General features: G+C 42.0%; 1 pseudogene across 1 annotated transcript; it reads right to left on the reverse strand.

The window, feature by feature from the left end:
* Positions 1–2,834: 2,834 nt before the first annotated feature.
* Positions 2,835–24,497, reverse strand: LOC143749294 (myosin heavy chain, fast skeletal muscle-like; annotated as a pseudogene). Its single transcript, XR_013206909.1, has 28 exons — positions 24,460–24,497; positions 22,845–23,064; positions 22,607–22,750; positions 22,378–22,522; positions 22,245–22,272; positions 22,011–22,113; positions 21,738–21,836; positions 19,779–20,079; positions 19,615–19,664; positions 16,201–16,302; positions 15,918–16,094; positions 15,689–15,834; positions 15,510–15,600; positions 15,350–15,421; positions 10,545–10,865; positions 9,412–9,507; positions 9,159–9,277; positions 8,877–9,076; positions 8,625–8,797; positions 8,347–8,517; positions 4,892–5,016; positions 4,467–4,776; positions 4,134–4,335; positions 3,800–4,051; positions 3,611–3,715; positions 3,411–3,506; positions 3,175–3,306; positions 2,835–2,948 (listed from the first exon to the last, which is right to left on the reverse strand). The product of XR_013206909.1 is annotated as a myosin heavy chain, fast skeletal muscle-like (transcript).
* Between the last annotated feature and the right edge of the window lie 284 nt (positions 24,498–24,781).

Here is a 24,781-nt window from a genome sequence, read left to right on the forward strand (position 1 = left end):
ACGGTTAAAATAATATGCCTTCTGTTCATTCATGTTTATTTGATGCTATAATTTAACTAGAAGGAAGAGATGATCAGTTCACGAGCACAAGAGGCTCTACAGCGATCTGTCAGACACATTAAAAAGCCACAAAATAGAATTTATTGTTATTAAACTTCATTGTTTAAAATTACCAAATTTGAAAGTTGAGACTTTGGTTCATATCAAAAGTAACCTGTTCTGTCCTGTCTGTCAGCGCGTTGTCAGTGTCCTCTCTGCTCCACATTGTATTTTTCATTGTGTGAGAACATGGTGTGTGGCGTGAGAGCAGCGTGGCTTGTTGGACATAGCAACAGTAACTAAAGGGGGCGGGTCTTTGCGAACGATCAATTTCCACCAGGCTACCGACCTCCCAAACACTGATGGACTGAACTAGAGGGAAGCCATCAGCATGTGTTTGGTGAGTGTCGCGTCCTGATCCAGAGAACAACCACCATCACCAGCTGCCGTCGAGATCACCCTCCCAGTGTCTCGTCCCACCGAGACCATCCTTCCAGAGTCTCGTCCTGCCAAGACCACCCTTCCAGAATCTCGTCCCGTCGAGACTACCCTTCCAGAGTCTCGTTCCGTCGAGACCACCATTCCATAGTCTCGTCCCGCCGAGACCACCCTTCCAGAATCTCGTTCCGTCGAGACTACCCTTCCAGAGTCTCGTCCCGTCGAGACCACAATTCCATAGTCTCGTCGAGACCACAATTCCATAGTCTCGTCGAGACCACCCTTCCAGAGCTTTTTCACGTCATACCTGAGACGCCTGAGCCTTCGTCTCTGGCCAAGATGGTCGCCGCCTCACTTGAGGCTTCGTCTCCGGCCAAGATGGCCACCGCCACGCCTGAGCCCTCGTCACTGGTCAAGATGGCCGTCGCCACGCCTGAGTCTGTTCCTGAGTTCCTACCCAACCTCCCTCTTCTGCCGCATCTCATCATCCAGCCGTCATCCTCATCTCCTCTGCCTCCTGTCAGCCCCATCACTCATCCTCTACACGCCAGTGGAATGATGTGCTCGCTGAGGGCCTTCCAGTCCTCAGCACCATCTTGGACGGTGGATCTCTGGGATCCACCTCCAGCCACTGCGTCCAGGATTCCACATCGGCCCATCAGTCCACTGGCTCACTCTTGGCTCTTGCCTCCTTCATCTCCGCCGTGGCCCATCAGTTATCCAGTTCCACTGGCTTCCTCGTCCCCCCGGATCCGCCTTGGTTGCTCATCGACCTACCCTCACCTTTGGACTGCACACCTCTGGCTATGCCCCGTTCCTTCGTCCCCCCGGCTCCATAAGGACTCCTCACTCCCTTCTGCACCTCCTTGGTCCTCAGTCTACACCTCAGTTGCCTGAGCCAGCGGCTTCCCCGTGTCCCTCTGGAACTTCTGCTTCACCATGGCCCGGGAAAATTTCGTCTCCTCTCTGTCATCCTGCCCCATCAGTTCCGCCTCTGTCCGTCATTGCCCTAAAACCTCCTGCCCTTCAGCCTCCATGGCTCCTCCCTCCATCGGCTCCACCATGGATCTTCATCCTTCCCTCTGGACCTATCTCCCCTCAACCAAGCCCTTGTTCTCCTGATATTCTGCCTGCCTTCTCCAGCCCTTCCCCCACTCCTGTTGCCAGCCCCCAGCCTGCTCCTCTTCCTCCTCCCAAACTCCCACATCCCCACCTTCATCTCTCTCGTTACGGCGCGAGGACGCACCTTGCCGGGAGGGGCGTTATGTCACAGTTGTGTTTTGTTTAGTTTGTTTTCTTTGGACTTGTCTGCCTGTCATCACGTCAAATGTCGTCTTCACTGTTATGATCAGTTACTCTGTTTCACCTGTGTTTAGTTAATCATCATCATCATCATCTGTATCATCTGTGTTTGTATTTAAGTTCCGTCTGTTCAGTCAGTCTTGGTCAGATCTCTGTTATATTTAGTGTGTGTTGCTGCATGTTCTGCTGTCCTGTTATATTGCCATTAAAACTTTGTTTTGGATATCCTCATCTCCGTCTGCCTTCCTGCAACCACCCGTGACAGTGTTAAACGCAATTGTAATGCGTTACAAAGACGCAAAAATTTACAATCTTCATCAGGGCTTCAAGCTCACTCCAGGAATGGTTACATCTTGTTCAGGGATGTTTCTATTTAGGACATTTGTGCTGTGGCGAGCTGGGCATCACCGCAAACATTTGCGAGATATTATTGACTGGATTTGACTGAGCCATCTCTGGTTCATTCTGTTCTTGGTGTGGGAGCGGTGTGTGATACATCATAGTACTCCACACGTGTGGAGCACATATTTTTGTATTTCAGAAAAACACCTTGTTGCTTGCTCATTATAGGGTATTATATTATAAATGCATGCATTATATTATAAATTAACTATATTATATTAAATATACATAATATAATTTAATGATAATGATAAATGTTATAGGTAACAGATAGCTTTTTCCAGATATATTTACTTTTTAGATCTCTGGATCATCTGTAGAGGCTTAATTGTGCTGACTAAAAGGCTAATTCACAGAATATTGCAATAGTCAATAACATCCATCCAGGGTGGAAACTTTATAGCAAAAATGTTTGAGTGAATGCATTCAGTATGAGAATTCAATTTTATGAAACCTTTGAGAATTCATGAGAATGAGAATTCAATTTTATGAGAATTCAATTTTATGAAACCTTTAATAGTTCAAATTTATGAACTTTTTTTATCACTCTTGATACTCAGAACTCTAATGATGTAAATAATATTTAATGTAATCATATAGATCAGATATTAGTATTGTAATAGTGTATCTTGTTGAAAAATCACAAAGGCTAATTATTGGCTGAAATAAACAAGTTTATTAAGAAAGGTACTTATACAATAAACATTCATATTATATGACTTCAGTAAATGCTCCTTTCAAGTGTTAAAGATTAATTCTTCTTTAGCCTGGGAAAGAAAGAAGAGGCAAACAGTTTATTAACAAAAATATACTTCACTTTACATAATGAAGAGATTACAGATGTGCAAATGTCATACAGGATATGTAACATCAGCAGAATGCAATTATTATAGTTCCATTACATCTACTGAAAGGTAGTTCATGCATTTGGATAAACAAGTTGAATAAATAATGGGGGGGGGGGGGGGGGGGGGATCATCTACTTAGTCTAACCTTCCCAGAATCACGGCTCTTAACTCTGAGCTTGTTGACTTGAGACTCGGAAATGTCAGAACGCTCCTCAGCCTCCTCAAGCTCATGTTGCACCTTCCTCAACTTGGACAGGTGACCATTGGCTTGCTTCTCCTAAACTTTTTTTTTTTTAAATGGTTCATGTATCACCTTTCATCAAATTAGCATTCCAATATAAATAATTACATTGTCAAAATGTTCAATTCGATTTTACATACCGCCTCTTCAGACTGCATCTTGTAGACTTTGACCTTCAGCTGCAGTTTGTCCACCAGATCCTGGAGTCTGTTGATGTTCTTCTTGTCCTCGTCAGTCTTCAAAAAATAGACATTTAAGCGATTTAGCATTGATCCTTCACTAAAAATAGGCATTTTCAGGGTCTTTTGTCCGAACAAACTTCTGAGGAATATTGTCATACCTGATAAGTGAGCTCTTTCACTCTCCTCTCATATTTGCCGACACCTTTAACAGCATCAGCTCCATGTCTCTGCTCAGCTTCAACTTCAGCCTCAAGCTCACGGACCTAAAGAAAGTATTATTTTTATTCAAACATATCATAATATAACATACTTCACTTTGCCCATATCATAACAATAAAGAGACTTACTCTGGACTCCAACTTCTGGAGTTGTTTCTTTCTTCCTTTCATGGCCAGATTCTCAGCCTCATCCAGACGGTGCTGCAAGTACGTAAGCATCTTTTGAAACATTTGGCAGCTAATATTGCTCATATCAGTGATGGCCTTCTTGGCTTTCTCCTCTGCATTTCTGGCTTCCTGTACAGAGTCATCAACTTCAACCTGGACATGAACAAGGTGCTTGTTCAAGCTTCTTCTTGGTGTTTAGGAGACTTGTGTTTTACAAAATGGAAAGTAACAGTTTGAGCATTTTGAATGAAGCTATCAATTCCCTTAATTTCAAGGAAATAATGTGCGCTTACCTGAGAGTGCAGCAGCCCAACACGCTCAATGATATCCACCAGCTCTTGTTCAGCCACTTTGCGGCCTCTCTCTGTCTGCTCCAGAGCAGCTCTCAGCTCGTCAATCTCAGACTGCATTAGAGTGTTTCTGCGCTCCACCATGGCCACCTGCTCCTTCGTGTCTTCCTGTCCTCTCTGGGCATCATCAAGGTGCAGTTGGGCATCCTGAACATAACAATAGCTTTAGAATGAGCTTTTGATGTGGTTTCTGCTAGGCTGTACTTACCATATGTTAGATTATTAAAATAAATATATGAATACATCCCAAAGTCAAAAAGAAGAATTCCTATGCATACCTTGAGTTGTCCCTGAACGTTCCTGAGCTTTTTCTGGGCCTCAACAGCCTGGCGATTGGAGTGGCTCAGCTGAATCTCCATCTCATTAAGGTCTCCCTCCATCTTCTTCTTGATTCTCAGGGCATCATTCCTGCTCCTGACTTCAGAGTCCAGGGTGCCCTGCATGGATTAAATGACTCTCTGGCTGTTCCTCTTGATCTGCTCCCATCTCCTCATCTTTCTCTGCAAGTTTCCTGTCAACCTCTCCCTTGATCTGGTTTAGCTCAAGCTGGACACAAAGAATCTTGGACTCCTCATGCTCCAGTGTACCCTATGAAAAATAAAACCACATTTAAATATAAGAATGAAAATACACTTATTGATGAATACAACAACACAGTATGATGCTTCTAGCAAGATTTCCATATTGATCTTCGGATACTCACTTCAGCCTCCTCCAGGGCAATCTGAATCTCAGACTTTTCAGTCTCCACTGTCTTCTTGGCCTTTTCCAGCTCATGGATGCTCTTACCAGTCTCACCTAACTGCCCTGTCAGATCTGAAATTTCCTCTATAGAGAGAAAAACATGTAGTATTTATCATAATGCACATTCATTAATCATATGTGCTTATTTTTTACTGCTCACTGAGCATTAGAACATTTAAAGGGAAAGTTCACCCCAAAATGAAAATGTTATCATTAAATAATTACTCACCCTCATGTCATTACAAACCCATCAGACTTTCGTGCATCTTTGGAACACAAATGAAGATATTTTTTTATTGTTTATTGACACAACAATCAACCCACATATTCACACAACAACACAGCCAACAACACGACAGCACAACATGTATACAGACATACATTGTGCTTTTACATTGTATAAAGAAAAGAAAAAGAATAAATATATATATATGATAAAAAGAAAGAATAACATCAGTAGATCATAGGCAAAACCTGACGACAGCAATAATTCGTCCAGTTACAGTTATAATTGTTTTTGGAGATATGTTATAAAAGGACGCCACATGACAGCGAACTTAGGCCCGGAGCCCCTTAAGTTAAGTCTTATTTTTTCCAAACTCAGGAATTGTAACACATCTCTGGCCCACTGTTTAAAAGAAGGGGGGAGGGTTGCTTTCAATTTATCAAAATTAAACACCTTGCCAGCAAAGTAAATGCTATATGGTCCAATTCACTTTTTGAAAAAGTGTTTTTTTTCACACACAATACCAAAGATGGCAGTTATAGTATTTGCACAAACATCTTTACTGAATATTCTAGAATAAGATACAAAAATCTGCGACCAGAAAACAAACAGTCTAGGACATAACCAGAACATATGAGCTAAGGTAACAGGGGACTGCTTACATCTTGCACAGATAGGGTCAACAGAGGAATACATCCTTGCCAGCTTGGCCTTGAATAAATGAAGTCTATGGACCACTTTGAATTGAATAAGGCTATGTCTAGCACAGATAGAAGAGCCGTGGATTCTATATATAGCCTCATTCCATTCCTCATCTGTCAGACAAATATTGAGGTCCAGTTGCCAGGAATGTCTTTGTGCATTAACAGAAGTGGATAATGATGATATAAGTTTTATATAGAAGCTAGAAATAGCACCTTTTTGCTCTGGGTCATCAGGAAAGAGTGTGTCAATAGGGTTTGGATCGGGAAGGGAAGAAAAATATATAAAATTCTTGTGTGTGAAGTCGCGTGCCTGTAGATATCTAAAAAAATGGGTTTTGGGGGATTCTAATTGCACAAAAGATGAGAAGGAACCCTCAGTGAAAAGATCTTTGAATGTTAAGATTCCTTTTTCTTGCCATAGCAAGAATGCCTGGTCATTTAGAGGTTGAGTGAACCGATGGTTTCTGGCAACTGGGGCACAAATTGAACCTCTCTGCTATCCAAAAAATTTATGAATTTGGGCCCAAATCTGGACGGAGTTCCAAACCATAGGGTGCAACAAGCGAGAATCTAGACCAAGTGGTGAGGGTGAAAAGAGGAGGGCTGGAAGTGAGGAAGGAAGGCAGGCTGAGGATTCTATCCGGGCCCAGTCTGGTAAGTGGTTTACGGGATGTGACCCTTGCCAGTAAGTCAGAGCTCTTAGGTTACAAGCCAAATAATATAGTTGAAAATGTGGGAGAGCCATCCCCCCCTGCTCCTTAGGGTTTTGCAGAAAACACAAACGTATTATATGAGGTTTCTTGTTCCAAAGAAAAGAAGAGATTATCTTATTTAAATGAGTAAAAAAGATTTCTTAATATAAACAGGAATAGTTTGGAACAAATATAGGAATTTAGGGAGTGTGTTCATTTTAATTGCGTTGATCCTACCAATCAGAGAGATGGGAAGCTTAGACCATTTCTCAAGGGATATCCTAGTTAGTTCCAGGAGGGGAGTAAAGTTGAGCTTAAACAGCTCAGAAATATTCCTCGAAACAACCACACCTAAATATGTAAATTTATCAGGAGCTACTGTAAATGGATAAGCAGAAAAATTAAAAAAAAATTCGCTGCACAATTTATAGGGAATTTTTAGTTTGGTGCTTTCAAAAGTGAACCGTAAGTCTGCCGGATGATGGATGCCGTAGGAAATCCCAACCTGTTTAAGCTTGAGTTTCACAGAGTTAAATGCCGCTCTTCTACGACTCAGCTCGGCACTCATATCTGGGAAGATATGGATACGCACGCCGCGAAATGTAAGCTCACCGTGCTTCCTGGAGGCCTCGATTGGCCTTGTCGGAGAAATAGTGCAGACGAACGATCATTGCTCTGGGTCTGCCGCCGGAGCTGGGCTTCGGAGCGAGGGCACGATGAGCGCGATCCAACACCACTGAGTCTGACTGAAGACCGGATAGATCCTCACCCAGCACTTCTGAGAAAAAGCCAAACATGAAATCAGTAGGCCGGCCATTCTCCACTTCTTCAGGTATGCCAATTATACGCAGGTTTTGGTGACGACTCCTATTCTCGAGATCTTGTTGTTGCTCTTGTAGCTTCTGTATTTGATCTTTCAAAATTGAAACTGTGGTTTCCATAGTGTCTAGCGAGTAGTGGTGGGAATTGAGCGCCGTTTCTATATTCTCAATGGAATCAGACATAATGGTTTGCTTAGTCTGAATGAAATGAACTTGTCCCGTTACCTCCAGTTGTAGAGCATCCATTTTGTTTTAGACCTCCGATCAAAAGGATTCGACAATCAGTCCAATCTCTGAACGAAAGCTCGCCAACTCTGTTTTGATGGTTTCTGCCATCTGATTGCGGGAGGATATCAGTTCAGTTTTAACCAACTGAAGAAGTGTATTGTCCTCTGGTGTCAAAGATTGCGCCGCACGGCTGAGACTTATGGTGCTGCTAGCGGCGGCCTCCATGTTAGCTTGCTTTAAGTTGGGACTGTCGAGGCGTGTCTGTCTTGTCGTCGTTTTTTTCACGTTTTTGCTTGTCATTTTGGAATACATCGGTTGACCGTAGATGCAGGTTGTTATTAGAAAGAAATGTATCCCTTTCCAGAGTATATTTAAACTTATCTTAGTGCAAATAAAATGAAATTATGTGAGAGCGCAAGCGGAAAGCGACTACCACCTCATCTTGCCGCCGGAAGTCCCTCAAATGAAGATATTTTTGATGAAATTTTAAAGCTTTCTGTCCCTCCATAGACAGCTACACAATTGATTATTTGACGCTTCAAAAAGGTTATAAAGAGATCATAAAACTAATCCATATGAATTGAGCTCTCAGATTTCATCAAAAAGATCTTAATTTGTGTTTCGAAGATGGACAAAAGTCTCACGAGTTTGGAACGGCATGAGGGTCAGTAATTAGTAAAATAATTTTAATTTTGGGTGAACAATCCCTTTAAGTTTTTTCTAATTTAACGTTTCATTCTTACGCCACAGATTCTTGTTCTCTCTCTTGAGGGTCTCCAGCAGATCCAGACTCTCCTCATAGGAGTTCTTCATCTTGAACAGTTCAGTGCTGAGTGAATGAGCCTCTTTTTGGGCACCTTCCAGCTCTGCCTGACCTTCCTCATATTTCTGCTTCCATTCTGCCAGGACCTTTGGTGGAGCTATTTTAGGATTGGTTTGTTTAAAACATGTTTAATAAAGCCCATTCCAGCAATATTTTACAAAGAGGAACTTTGACAAGGCAAACTATCTGAGTCATTATATGATATTCTCTGTTTCTTGTCAAGGTTAGCAGCCAAACCATTGGCTCTCTCCACATCAATAATGAGGTCCTCCACCTCACCCTGGAGTCTCTGTTTGGTCTTCTCCAGAGATGCACATTTGGAGTTCACTGCCTCAACTTCTGCCTGTTGCAGACGCTGACCCAGCTTCTTCCTGTTAAGTAATACACACTATTTTGAATTCTAATCTATAAAATAGCTGTAAGAATTGGGAATATTATACAATAATATACATATTGGACTCTTCAAGTTCCTCAGTGCGCTGGATGGCATCAGTTTCATATCTGGTTCTCCACTGAGCAACCTCACTGTTGGCCTTTGACATTCCCCGCTGCAGCTCAGCCTTTGCCTCCTGCTCTTCCTCAAACTGCTCACGGAGCAGGTCACAGTCATGACGGGCTGATTGCACCGCATGGGCCAGTGCGCTTTTAGCCTAGTAGACAAAGTCACATAATATTAGCTTTTCTCTAATTGTAATTGACAAGTATGTGCATGAACTGATTATGCTGTGTTACCTTAACCCCCTCTTCAATAAACCTCTTTAGCTCCTCAATTTGCTGAGTGTAAGCTTGTTTGCCTCTAGTGAGCTGAGAAACCAGAGCCTCCTTCTCCTCCAGCTGACGGCCAAACTCACCTGTATAGATTTAGATTAACTGTTTCAGACTTTTCTTTCTCATTCAGTTTATTTAAAAACAATTGGATTAATTATTGTTGATGATTATTGACATTAATTACATTTGATATAATATTAATTTGTTCATGAGTTACCATTTTCAGCTTGAAATCTTGCAACTCTCAGAATGTTTTCTTCATTCTTGGACTTAATTTCACTAAGTTGGTCCTCAAGATATTCTCAAGATTGCCCTGCAAATACAAAAGTCATTCGATATTTGAAACTTCAAGACTATGTGATCTGTGCAGGCAAAATGATTCACAATGAGCACATTTTCAAAAATGAGTTATTTTTATTTACTTTTATTGTTATTAAAAAAAACTTCAAGTATGATGATATATGATTTGTTGGAATCAGACAAAAAAGGACTGTGCTACACCTATTTAAAAACAATAGAGTCAGCAACATAAATTGAGAAATCTAGTTTTCTGAAGGATCCTAAACAAATTCACCTAGAAACCATACCTTAAAATCCCTGGTAATACCACAAATTTGGCACACACCAAATCAAAACCAAATATCTATGGATTTTTTTTTCCCATGATACCACAATTGTTTGATTAACATTAATGAGACAGCAGCCTGTATATTGAGACCTACTGTAATGCACGCATCTAATATAATGTTACAAAGATGTTCTTCCCCAACAGTTAACCAAACATTCACTTAAGGCATAACAGATAATGTTTGCATGAATATTTGCCAAGAAAGATATTTTGAAATACTGCAATTCTGTGTACATGTGTATATGGGGATTGCGTGCTATCTGAGAGGCGTCTTTGTGCACACTTTGTGGTTTGTGTTGATCTGTCAGTCAGAGTGCGAGTAAGATCGTTTTGTTTACATCAGCATGAGTTTAAAAATCATATTTCATTGGTTTAGACTTATGCCATCGAGAATTTGCTGAGAATATTAAAGCTGAGGGGAAACACCAGTGGTTGAGAAGTAAGCAAAGAAAAATGGCAATTTTTCATAGATTATTAAAACAAAGGAAAGATTTAGGAAGGGACACCTTTCAGAAAATGTAAAAATAAAGATCATTTTAGATGTTTAAACACTATTTGGAGCATTGGGATCACTAGAAGAGGCCTTAATGAAAAAAAATTTGTGAATGAAAATGAAATTCGACCAAAATTGTCATTTGCCTATAGCTCGTAATTAGCCCATGCGTATTCCAACTCATTTAGCTAGTTATGGGTCACATATATTCTTTAGAATATTTCCCAACCTTTGCTTTGGCAACAGCTTCCATGTTGCTGGAAAGATCATCAATCTCCATTTTGAATTCGCTCTTCTTTTTCTCAAGCTTCTGCTTGACACGCTGCAGCTTGTCGATTTGCTGTCCCAGCTCGGCCACACTGTCTGCCTGCTTCTTGCGGAGGGCAGCAGCATTAGCTTCATGCTGGAGGGTGGACTCTTCAAGATCACGACGCAGCTTCTGGAATTCAGCTTCACGCTTCTTATTCATCTCGATTTGAGCAGAAGTGGATCCTCCAGCCTCCTCAAGCCTCTTACCGATCTCCTCAAGTTCCCTGGAGAGATCAGCTCTCTTGTAGGAATTGAGGGTGAACCAAACATATGAATCTTCCAGGTGATTCGTTCCATAATTCCACACAAAATTCAACATTCTAGAACCTTAAATATCCCGGCTCCATCTAGTCTACAAAACGACTTTATGGCCCTACAAGCTTCAAAGAGATAAGCCTAAATAGAGGAAGAACTGGTCAAAGCTAGATAGTTTGGTTCAGTGATGGCACGGCTCAGAACCCAGCAAGATAACAGCAGAGGTTGTTTGATCCCAAGACAAAGGATTTAAAACAGACCACCTCCTTTTTAAGGACCTTTTGACGACCCCAGGGTGGGAATCTCTTAAAACCAGAGACTAAGATTTTACATAAAAAAATACATAAAATCATCCCAAAACAATTATTGATGGACTTCTAATCAAACATTGTTCAACTACATAATCGTATATTGTATCTACCACCTCTGTATGTGTCTATTATGCTTAGATCACATACAAGTCATGTAATTGTTATAACTATTAGATGTTTGAATGAAAGTGTGTCTTGTTTCCTATCAGTACGATCATATGTTCTTAATTCATAAGATGGCTTGATTGAAATCTGTGTAAAATGTTTTGTGTTCTTAAAATGGGAATCATGTCTAAACTGTACACTTTTGTACTCTGCTAGAGCCAGAGAGTAAAGAGATCACAGATAACGCATGATTTACGATGAGAGGTGAAGAGAACGCCACCTCCCAAATAAAGACAGTGCCTAATTGGTCATCTTAGAGGCTGGACAACAGCGGAGTTTAAAATCTTAGTACCCAGAAAAATAGGGTTTTTTTTTAGTAGAGATTTTAAGTTGGGTTGAGGTTTGGTTTGTGAATTTGTTCGCTAGAGCAGATTTACAGAAGTCATGGAGAAGCAATGACTGGTAACCGGACAAACGAGTAACCATGTAGACCAGCAAACAAAAGAACCCAAACAAGATCAGAAGGACATCCATGGTAGTGGTCGACCGATATGGGTTTTTTGATGGCCGATGCCGATGCCGATATCTTAGAGAGCAGGGTGGCCGATGGCCGATATATATATATATATATATACATATACATACACATATACACACACACACTTTATATTTATATAAATCAATATTTAATAAATTTGATAAATTTAATACATATTTAAAAATCTTTAAAATAAACATGCCCTATACTTTAGATGGCAACTTCTTGAATCTGCAATCCTATTACAGAATTTTTCACAAATAAAGTAATGGTTTAAAAATATATGAATATGTGAATAAAAAGGAAGTAAACACTGTAACAGGGCACTCAGTAATCTGGTAATTAATCAGTAATCACTGATAATCGTATTTTTTCAAATAAAGACTTTTTTTAACTTTGACTTTTGACAAGGTAACGCTAATTTTACATACAGCACACAGTGAAAACGACATGAATATGACTCAGTGGGCCACTGGATATAGCACAGCATATTTTAAAATGAAGGATTTAAAGTGTTTCGATCGTCTCCTGTGAAGCTGATCTTCTGTTCGCATTCACTCACTTCGCACGGACCGTCACTCGCAGTAACCCGTTTATGCAGGCTACAAATGCACACTTCACAAGATATCACAGCTGGATTCAATTAAATCTGCAAGGTTTGTGAAATTAAATGTTTATTAGATATTCAGAGATTTGTTTAAATTATGTAGATGCGCATTTGCTGAATGTTGACGGTAAATGAGAAAGTATTTTAGGCTGATTGTTTGCCTTTTCGGTAACAAATAATATAAAAGCAAACGTATTACTTTTTCGCATACCATTTACTTTCTTTGACCAGTTCTGTAGCCACCGGTTCTGTCTAACAAAGTATTAGATCTGACTGACAGAGATCGTAAACTAATGAAGACGGAGAATGTAGCCGTTTCTCAATGTCAAGGATACTTCCTTGGCAGGATGATCCTTCCAAGTCATTTCCTTCAGAGGCTAGACGAGGCTCCTCTTTAGCATTCGGAGAACACGTAAATGGAACAGGCTAGCAAGTGCACGTCATTGCGTCATTACGTCAGTGAAAAGGTCCGCTTTTGGCGCTGCAAAAATTCAAAAAGATCAAAAAGTTGTGATGTACACTACCGTTCAAAAGTTTGGGGCCAGTACGATTTTAAATGTTTTTAAAATAATTTTCTTCTGCTAATCATGTTAAATTACTTTGTACAACTTAACTAGTTATTTATAAAATAAATGCCTGTGATGGCAACCAAGCTAAATGACAGGTCCGGTTCAGTTAGCCATCAATAACGTAATTTGTATATATATGTATAATTTGTAATATCAATACGGTAGTAATTTGTACTGGCATTTAAACGTTAAACTTTACTTATATGTACAACGGTTATAACAAATGTATGGTAACTTACATGTACAAGCATATTGCCCAGTTATTGCTCCTACTCCGCTAACGTCTGACATTTTTTATTTTTTGAACAAGATAGCAAAGCTGGCGGATAGGATTGTGGGTGATTTGAGAGCGCGTAGGCTACACATATGCATCCTTACCTGTGTATGGGATATTTTTCGAATGAAGGACTCAGTCCTTGGTTGAAATTCTGAGGATCCTCGACATTGGAACAGTCCTTCGACGAATGTCGATGACGTAGCATCCTCGAAATAACGGCTTCCGAGGATCCTTCCTTGACATTGAGAAACACCTTGTGAGTGAGCACTGTTACCCCTTTTCCACCAAAAAAGAACTGGTTCGGAACTGGTGCTGGTTCAAAGTTAGTTCGGAGTTGGTTCAACTTGCGAACCTTCTCAGAACCGGTTTGTTTTCCCACTGACTAGAGCGCCCAGCGAACGACGTCGTTACGTCACTGTGTACGTCGCCATACAGAAACGCTAGCAAGTACATTATTTTGGGATTATCTCTAACTTGTGTACCATGAAGGCTTTAAAAACAAATGAAATAAGTAAGTCTTTTAATCTTTTCCTTTGATATGTAATCATTTCGGATTAGTTATGTACCTCTGTCTTGTGTCTTTTTTTCTTTCCGTTTATTTGTTCTATAATTTGACTGTTTTCTTCTTTGCTTACATAATGTTTTCAATAAAAAAATAAAATTTAAAAAAAGCTAGAAACGCTTGCGCCAACTTCAAGCATAATAATTACAATGGTGGACTACATCGTGTTTCTGCAAATGTTTCTCCTGGCTTTGCGGTCATAAAATATGTTTAGGACACATCTAAACCCGCCTCCAGCCCCGCCGTAAGCATGACACGGTGGTAAAAGAACGGTTCTCTGGTTCTAGTCCAGCAAAGAGTTGGTGCCGCTTTGGAACCAGTTTTCCTGGCCGAGAACCGGTTCTTTGGCTGTCGAAACACAAAGAACCGGTTCGCGAGTAGGCACCGGCTCCGAACCGGCTCTCAAAATGCTTTGGTGGAAAAGGGGTATGTGTGATCAAGCGCTGCCGTTCTCTTCTGGTGCTGGTGTTCTCAGCGCCGCCCGTCAAAATAAAGGTCTGCAGCGCCGTCAAAATAAAAGTCCCGCTTCCAATACATCGGCCAATCAGAAAAACTTATCCGCCGTTGCCGATAGTTTAAAAAAGCCAAATATCGGCCGATATATCAGCCGTGGCGATATATCGGTCGACGACTAATCCATGGGTTTAACAGCTTCATTCAAGCCATCTAACAACTATCGTCTCACTTTCCTTTCTTTTAATTAGCTTACTTTCTTTTCCGTTGAGAGTCTTGATTCTAAGTTAAGTTTTGCAGCAAAGTTTCATTTAAATGATTCGACTGCAAAGCCCGCTTTCCAGCTTCAAAGACTCGCCATCCATTCGTCAACACACCACGTGATTGGCAGCCCAAACATCTATTCAGGCACAAGGACGAGACCACCAGCCAGTCAACGAACCCGGGAAACACCCTTTTACGCCGACAAAAGGAATCCCCAAAAGGAACGCAAGGACAAGCAAGTAGCCTCCAGACTCTTAACTGAACTGGTGCTTTGATATAACATTTAATAACCCCGCCTAAGAAACAATAGAAGGGTTGAATTAATGATTGATGGTTCATTCAGGTCATGTCTTATAAGTGCATATAGAAACTTGGGATTTCACTATGTCACTCTTGAAGTCATTTTCTTTCCTCACTCTCTTTCTGCAACTCGTATGAATTTGTGTGTGCGTGGGTTTGTGTTAGATATTAGTCTTATGTTTTAGAATAAACAAAGTCTTGTTTATATTTTAAAGATAATTGTCCTGTGTTATGTGCTTACAGATTTAATGTCTTCAACTGCTGATCTAAGTTACCTTGCTAATAAATAGTGTTTCACTATAGTTTGGATATTTATATCCGTTTTAGAGCTGATAGTTACGGCCCGTTCAAATGAACGCTGGACGAGTCATTTGCGAGCCGTTTAAGTTATTTGTTTAAGTGATTCCCTATAAATTAATTAATAATTCCTTTTGAGCTAAATTGAACTGTCTAACCCAGACACGTTACTTACTTATTTCCTTACACTCTGCTTCTCAACCTTGGCACGAGCAGCGCGCTCAGCCTCGATCTCTTCCTCCAGTTCCTCGATGCGAGCCTATGGTGGAAAGTACTGTAGTTAATTCGATTTTTGGTGATCTGCATTTGATCATAATGATGTAATGCTTGAAAAAATATCAAAATACCTGAAGCTCCTTGATTTTCTTCTGAAGTTGAGCACCTAGAGATTGTTCATCTTCAATCTTGCTGAGCAGCTGACTTGTTTCAAAGTCTTTCCTGTTCAACAATAAGTAGTTGTAAAAAAAAATACATAACACAACAATAAAAGTTTTCAATGTTTTCAAAGATTTCCTGCTTTAAATACTTTTTTATTTTCTCATCAATTTGCTGCTTGTCATTCTCCAGGTCCATGATAGATTCTTGGGCTAATTTCAGGTCTCCTTCAAGCTTTCCTTTTGCTCTCTCCAAGTCCATGCGGAGCTTCTTATCTTGTTCAAGGGAACCCTCAAGCTACAGGACAATGAAATACAAAATATGTTCACAGCAGAAAACAGTTGATGAATTAATATAATTCATTTACATAATCAACTCACATCATCAACTTGCTGCTCGAGCTTTGTCTTGGATTTGGTCAGGGTGTTGACTTTGTCCTCCTCGGCCTGAAGATCATCCAGTGTCTGCTGATGTGACTCTTGGAGGGCTTTCTTCTCTTTCGTAAGCTTAGCAATGCTCTCATCCTGAGCTGACATTTCTTCAGTCAAGTTCTTGACCTGTAAGATTTTTTGTACCAAATAAGCTTAAAAATTGCAATTCATATTCTATATCAATATATAAAACAGAGATTAAATCTAATCTTAAACAAACTCAATCTCTAACCTTATTCTCAGTGGCATTTTTCTCCTTCTCCACTTTAGCCAAGGTGAGCTCCAGGTCATCAATGTCTTTCTTCAGGGGTCTTTTCGGTGAGAAGAGCACCAGCTGACGAAGAGGTTCCACTTCAACGCATAGACGTGTCTCGTGGACAACGCTCTAGCGGAAGTGATGGTAGCCACCACCACTGGTGGTAGGGTACTCAAACCTGCCTCAAGCTGTCCAGGAGCCACACGTGGAGGCTCCAGAGATCGGGACGAGGGTGCCACAGGGTGCCCCGTCCCTGAGAAAGGAGGCCCTTCCTCAGAGGAATGGGCCAAGGAGGTGCTGTCGCGAGAAGTACAAGTTCGGGGAACCAGGTCCGGGTGGGCCAGTACGGTGCGACCAGAATGACCTGCTCCTCGTCCTCCCTGACCTTGCGCAAAGTCTGCGCAAGAAGGCTCACTAGGGGAAACGTATATTTGCGGCCAGCTGTGCGCCAGTGCATCCGTGCCGAGCGTGCCCTCGGTCAGGGAATAAAACAGGGCGCAATGGGTCGAGTCGTGAGAGGCAAACAGATCTATCTGTGCGTCCCCGAACTCGTCCCAAATCAGCTGAACCGACTGGGGATGGAGTCGCCATTCTCCAGGGAGGGGCTGAAGCCGTGAAAGCTCGTGAAAGCTCGACAGTCTCGATTGCACCCTTCGGCAGCAGGGTGGCAATCTCTGCTCTCATGATGGGGGCATTGCCACCGACCAAAGTGGAGCGGACTCCCCTGAAGCGGGGAGGAGACTGTGCGAACTGAATCGCATAGCCGAGTCTGACAGTCTGCGCGACCCAGCGGGACAGACGGGGAAGCTCTAACCAGGCTCCCAGGAACTGAACCAGCGGGGTCATGCGAACCACAAACGTCCCCCCGGGGGGGCAGTGAAGTGGAGTAACTGGCCCAGACGTGGACGGCATAGCGGCCCGGTTTCGGGGCACAGTTAGCAACCGCGTCCTGGCAGAGGGGGCCAGGGAAGGACCAGGCTGGTCGTCCCGTGGGGGCCTGCTCTACATGGGGGCTGGCGACAGAGGGGGACAGGGGCGAAGCGGTCCGTGCACGGCACGCCGTGTCAACCGCCTCTGGGACAGAGGGAGGCGAGGAGAGCATGGCTTGTGGGCGGCGCTCTGTGTCGCCCATAAACTCTGTGAGCTCAGGGAAGAGGGGGTCGTTTCTGTTTTTAACCACTTTAGGGTGCTGCCCACCCATGGGTGAGCAGCGGGCAGCAGAGAACAAAAGATTCTCCACCGGGGGAAGGAGTGGTCCTGCTACCATCTCCTGAAAAACGACCATCAACCTTGAGCAGCCCGTCTCAGGAGCGCCGCTTGGCCCGGCGTTTAGCGGGGCAGGAGAGGGCTGTGGCGCCTTCTTGCGGCTTCCTCCACGACCGGGCCTGGGTGGAGGCTGCTGCGTGGTCCGGGCGGGAGCCGCAGGAGGGCGCCCTCGTCGGGAAACAGGCTGAGGCATCTGCCCGGCCTAGCGGGTGGAGGCAGCAGCGGGCCGGCGGGGCAGAATGTGTTTGATTGCCTCAGTCTATTTCTGGGCAGTCTAGAACTGTTGGACGAAGTCCTCAACTGCACCGCCGAAGAGGCCGGCCTCGGACAGGGGGGCGTTGAGCAGACTGGTCCGCTCAGTGTCCCGCATGCCAGGTTCAGCCAGAGATGTCGCTCCTGGAACCCGGCTGTGGAAAGCACCAAACCCAGGGAGCGCGCGGTAACCTTCGTCGCCCGGAGAGCAAGGTCAGTTGCGGCACGCAGCTCATTGAAGAGCACTGGGTTTGTCCTACCCTCGTGCATGTCTCTGAGCATCTGGGCCTTGTAGACCTGCAGATGGGCATAGCATGCAGTGAGGCAGCCGCCTGTCCCTCCGCTCTGTAAGACTTTGCCACAAGGGTGGACGAAAATCTACAGGCCTTGGATGGGAGCTTAGGCTCACCCCGAGAAGATGGGTGCTTAGGCTCACCCCGAGACGAAGCACTCTGAGGACACAGTTGCATCGCAACAGAGCGTTCAACCGGGGGAAGCCCAGTGTACCCACGGGCAGCTGCCCCATTGAGCGGAGGAAAAGCGAATGAGACCAGCGAGCGGTCCCGAGAAGACAGGGGGGTCTTCCAGGACTTCGAGATCTCATCATGCACATCCGGGAAGAAAGGTATTGGGGTTTGCCATGAACGAGGGCCGGCGGCCTTACCCAAAAACCAATCGTCCAGCTGCGAGCGCTCAGGACAAGGTGGAGGCATCCACTCGAGTCCGATGCTCGTGGCTGCCCGGGAAAGCATGGCCGTCATCTCCGGATCGGACTCGGGCACAGCCGTATGCGCACCGGAAGGTGGCAGCTGTGACGAGTCGTTACTTCCAGGAGAATCAAACCCACCTAGTGATGCTGCTACAGACTGTAGCTTCAGTTGAAACACACGGGCCACCAGAAGGTAGACCTGTGGGAATCAGCTGTTCACTAGCGGGCACCGTCATTGAAGAGGGGGGCTGGGGTCACGGACACATAGTCAGCGCCTTGTTCCAGACCGTCACCCTCAGGTCACCTTGGCCACCAGCCGAAGGACGGGGGGTGGATGAGGTGACTGACTCCTGCGAGTTCACTGAGTCTTGACCTTAATGACGCGATGATCATGTTCCCATAGAGAGAACATGAGTCATCCACGAGCGCTGCTCTAGCATGATCAATGCCCAAACATACTAGACAACGCTCGTGCCCATCAGAGTCCGATACCAATCTGCCGCAACCAGAAGTACACGGGCGAGGCATCTTTAAAAAGACGTGCCGCGTGTAAGCTCTTTTTGTGAGAGAAAACTCAAGTGTTGAAGCACCCGGGGAGACACGCACTGTCTGACAGACCACTGCAGAGATAAGCAGGAAGCACGCGCTCGCCGGAGATCGCCGTCACACCAACACTCGAGGTACTCGTTTGTAAAGCTGACAATTCAGAGATGGCTTGTGGAGAGAAGAATAAACTTGGCTCCGAAGCGAAAACATATCTGCATGTTGCCGGCGTCCTCCTTTTATACCCACGAGGTGGGGCGGAGTTACGTCATGCGAATTCCGCAGACCCATGTCATTTCCTTGCCATTGGCTCGTTTTGTAATACTCGAAGCTGATAAGCTTTCTAAGCGAAACCCCATACGTCGTCATCCGACGGAACTCGGAGTGACAACGAAAGGGAACCAAAGTATCTGTACTTTTTTTTTTTATACTTTACCTGGAGTCTTGGACTTATTAGGTATCAGGCAACACACAAAGTGAGGGTGAGTGGCCCTTAAGTTGGTCATGAGTTTGCCCAAGTTCCCCTGCGGAGAATAGAAAAGGGTTGATATTCTTTGTATTTCTTTTTTTTTTTTCTCAAATAAAGCAATATTGCTGTGATGTCATCTCTATACACATACCCTGAACTGGGAAGACACAGTCTGCATGGAGCCACCCTTCTTCTTGCCTCCTTTTTGGTATTATCTATTTAGATAAAAATACAAATGAACATGTATAAATGCAAAAACAAGAAAGAAAGTTCAAAACTGCATCAAAGTTTTGTTAAATAGATTTTTTTATTTACCCTTAACAACAGGTGGGTGGAGAGTAGGCAGCAGTTTGACAGAAGACTTCTGGTACAGCAGCAGAACAGAATCATTCAGTGGATCCTTGTTCTTATCCAACCAGCCAGTGACATTGTAGTCCACAGTTCCAGCGTAGTGAACCAGGGAGAAGTGGGCTTCAGCCTTGCCTTTGGCAAGCTTTGGTTTCTCGAAAGCTTTGTTCTTGCCAAGATGCTGATCATATAGCTTGTTCTTGAAGGAAACATCTGAAGCCTTGGGGAACATGCACTCCTCTTCAAGGATGGAGAAGATACCCATGGGCTGTTTATAAAAGAATGTTGTTTCAAAAATAGGAGATTTTGAGAATAGGATCAATGGAAATTAATAAATTCATAAACCATTGATAACCTTCTCGATAAGCTCAATGAAAGAAGCCAAGTCCATGCCGAAGTAAATGAACTCCCAAACAATGCTCCCTCTGCAAACATGGTGTGGTTGAAAAACTGTTGCAGTTTCTCATTGGTGAAGTTGTTGCACAGCTGCTCCATGCTGTTGTACGTGAGGAAAAAAAAAATGACAGAAACATTTACTAACTTCTGAATATCATTCATTTAGTCATAAAAAAAAAAGATTCACATCTTACATCAAAGGTCTCAAAGCCAGCAATATCAGGCACACCAATGTAGAAATTTGAAATGTGTCGAACATCTGGTTGATACGAATGACCATCCACAAGAACATCATCTCATAGATAGATTTGGCCATGGCGCTAACAGAGTTGTACACATGTAAGTAGAATAGAGTGGATATTTTATTCTGATTCTGCTATATTTAACCAGAATTGCAGGGTTTAACACATGGCATGCTGGAAATGTTACTATACCTGTGGCACGGTCTGGCCTTTGGTCACAAACTCATTTCCGACCTTTACTCTGGGGTAGCACAAACCCTTCAGCAGAGTTCAAACCCAGAAGGTAGGTGATTTTGTCAGCCTCTGTTAAATACATTTTAAAATGAATTATCTTTGCTCTATCTTTGAGTCTTTTGTGTAAAATTATAAGAAATCCGGCACTAGGTACTTTCCCTTTTATGTTTAGGTTTATTGATATGCAAGCAACTTCTAGTTTATATTTACACTAAACATTTTATACACATTTTCGGTGGTGTATCAGCAAAGTCGATGCAACGGTTACCATTTTAAAGCCCAGGATAACACATGTCTCACCCTCTGTGCCATCAGGCTCAGCCTGTTCCTCACGCTGCTTCTGCTTGAACTTCATGTTGCCATGATGAAGCACAGCTCCAGTGAACTTGTAGACGCCCACTTCATCATCACTTGTGAAACACAGAATGTCAATTGCATCCTGTAAATTACAGAGAATAATAAAATATATTATTTGCCATATTTAAATAGAATATGTCAATATTCAAATAGCAATGACTAAAGTTGAGCATCCAGCTCAACTTTATCATCAATGCTGGCCACTGTGATCTGACTCTGATCACATCACATCTGACCTCATTTCTGTAAAATACACAGCATTTATGAAAGAGCATCTTACAATATTATTTGAAACATTGAATGAATGAAATATGTGCACCTACCAACAATCTCAGGCTTATGGCTGGTCATCATCTGAAAGAAGATGTGGTAGCCTCTCTCATCTGTAAGCTGGAATGACACTCTAGACTTCTCCAGCAGATCTGTTGAGAGAAATGTACTTGAGTCACAATCATCTGAAGAGTGACAGATAAAGACAGATGTTCAGGATGGATCAATGAAATCTTGTCCACCTACATGTCTCAATGTCAACACTAGCCAGTTTTCCAGTTGTGCCGAAATTAATTCTGATGAATTTACCCTGTTTAAATCATAATACATAAATAATAATTATGATAATCTCTTTATTGAAAACTCTGTGCAATAAAATTGAACACAACTGACCATCTGTACTGTAAATAAACAGTGGTTAACTTACAAAACGAGACTTACAAGACTTGTCATTTCTTACAGGCTTGGCATTACCATAAGACTCAAGCAGAGGGTTGGCAGCAATGATCTGGTCCTCAAGAGAGCCCTGTGATTTTTTAAGGGTTTTCGTTTATTATTATTGTTTTTCTATTTCATGACTAAACACAATTTATAGGCATTTCACAAATACATATATGGTATAGTTTGTGAGATGAGTGTATGAGATGAGTGTAAATCATGATCTTTTAAAATAATATACATGACCATTTGTATCTCGTACCTTTATTTTACTGGCCTCTTTCTTGACACCTGACACTGCAACTGTGGCAAAGTACTGGATGACACGTTTGGTGTTCACAGTCTTTACAGCACCAGATTCTCCACTGGTTCAAAGTACAGTATATTCAATCTTTGTTCAATCTTAAATTCTATTTTGTAAATATCTCCATACATTTTCCATCTATTTTATACTTTTTATTTTTGTTATGGTCTGAAATTAAATGAAAATACTTACGTGATTAGGACAGACTGGTTTTCTCTATCTGTTGATTGAATTTGTAAAATATCCAGTAAATATTTATTATAATCACACGAACATCTAATTCATCTTAATGAATTCTATAGAATTCAATTCCATAATGTCTTACCAGTCTGCATAAACTGATAGGCGTTGTCAGAGACAGAGAAGATGTGGGGTGGGGCCTCCATACGCTTTTTGCCTCTGACTTCTGCGTCATACACTGGGAGCCACTTGTAGGGGTTCACAGTTGCGCAGAAGAGTCCAGAGTAGGTCTGAAATGAGCAGAGAAGTGGTCAGATTCCAACAACACAGAAAAAAAAATACTTAATTGCTTTTTATGTGTTTTCAGAACTTACGTAGATCATCCATGCAGCATAACGCTCTTTGAGGTTATACAGCCCAGACGCTTCATTGAGATGGGTCATCATGGCCATGTCCTCAATCTTGTCATACTTGGGAGGATTCATTGGGTAGACATCTTCTTCCTTAGCAACCCTCTCCTATAAATTTGATAAATTAGATATTACATTGTTTTCTTTTATATCTACTAAGTAATTTAATGAGCATCTACATGAAATGGAAATTCAAATTTACCTCCTTAGTATCAAGCAAAACAACTGTGACTTTGCCACCGTCTTTGCTCTTGATTGTTCCCTTTGAGGTACAACTCTTTGGCATCAGCCACATAGCAGGCAGCCTTGGCATCAAATGGTTTGGCCTGAGCCTCCATTCTCTCCCTCTCAGGCTTACGAAGGTAAATGGCAGCCTTGCCATAAATGGCCATCTCCGCGTCCGTACTCATGGTGGCGGCTTACTAAAGAGAGGAAATATCAACTTATCCATTACAAATTTCATAAATATTCAACAAAGGCAATACACATAAAATATAAAACATGAATTTTGTTAGGAAAGAGACATATTCCTAAGTTTAGGCTTACACATGAATACAGACACATAAAACAATACTATAGATAAACATTTAGATAGCAAGCAAGAAGGAGGTAAGGGGCCCATTAATGGCAAAAATGTCGATTGAATATGTCTTTCTGGTGATGAAATTGAAATGTTGTTGTCAGGGGAAGGCACATACAGTACAATATGAATTGTGGCATATATATGAAGTTTTATTTTCACTGCTGACTATTAGTCTTACTTGTGGACTCTCAGCCCGAGTGCATCCTCCTGCTACGAGTATGAATGAAACGGACATTACATTGCATGTGTGTACACACTAAAGCTCACAAAGAGAGCTAAAGAGAGTTTTTTCCCTTAGTAGATATGTCACAGTTGTCTGCTGTCTTCCTGTCTTAATCATTAGTTTATCTGTTTCAACTGTCTTGTTAATCATTATCTGTATCACCTGTCTTCACTCTATCAATGTTAATTAGTGTCTGTATTTAGTTTCCTTCAGTTCATTCAGTCTTTGTCCATTCTATAATATCTAGTGTGTGGGAACCTTCTGACTGTCTGTATCCGTACGAGTTATATTGTATTTTAAGTAAAAGTTTTTGAAAGTGGAACTATTTCTTCATCTTCTTCCTGCACCACACCCGTGACAGGATAAGTGTACTTGAGTCTTTTTCTTTCAATGGATGTGTAAGATTTCCTGACAAATATTAAGAAATTTCTGTGACAGATTTTTTAAATTATATTAATTCAATATTTGATGATAAAACTTAAGACATTTCTAATGATTTATATTTATTCAAGTTTCATCATGGATTATAATAACACTCCATGCCAATTTTGAATTTAATCAGACCAGCAGTTCTGTAGTTAGAGCCAATTTCATGTTTCACTCTATTATAGCATCATCAATTGGCCCTTTCCCGCTTTTTCTGTTTCCACAAACTGAGTCTGCACAGAAATGTGTCGAATGTCCTCTATATTTGGTCCAAATCTTTATTAATTTTCTCACAAGGGGTTTTATGGGCTCTCATAGACTCAAAAGTGGAAGGAAAAACAGAATTCAATACAACACAATAAAAAACAAATACAATAGGTGCCTGTGTTTGGCACCTAAATAAAGGGTCAATGGGACCCCTTCCTTAAATTCTTCTTACCAATACATTTTAAACACGTTTCTTTGTAAAAAAAATTGCATATGTTTTTAATAAACGCATGCTTCTCCAATTTTTGTCTATAATACAGACTATAACAACTGTTTTCATCTACCCTAATCCACACACTGAATCTTAAACTCACTTGCCTTTTGTCCTTGAGACCAGATGAAATGATCACTACCCTTGGATTTAAAAAAAATCAATTCATTAAAGTGTATTAATATAAATAAAAACACAATTTGAGTACAGACACATAAGTGATGTTAAATTCCTTTCAGTCACAGACAGCATGGCTCTTAACACTTGATGCAACTTCTGAGGTCTCCTCTGCATCTCTTCTGGTCTACCCTCTTGGCTTTTATAGAAGTTGATCATGCACACTAAGCAGAAACTATACATGGGCAACCTCATATTTTGATATATGATGAGCTTTCTTGACCCATTTTTTTTTTTATCCAAGAGCGTTCA

The sequence above is a fragment of the Siphateles boraxobius genome, unplaced genomic scaffold (genome assembly GCF_051911475.1).
Source record: "Siphateles boraxobius isolate OS27281-9 unplaced genomic scaffold, OSU_SipBor_1 24, whole genome shotgun sequence".
NCBI classification, from domain to species: domain Eukaryota; kingdom Metazoa; phylum Chordata; class Actinopteri; order Cypriniformes; family Leuciscidae; genus Siphateles; species Siphateles boraxobius.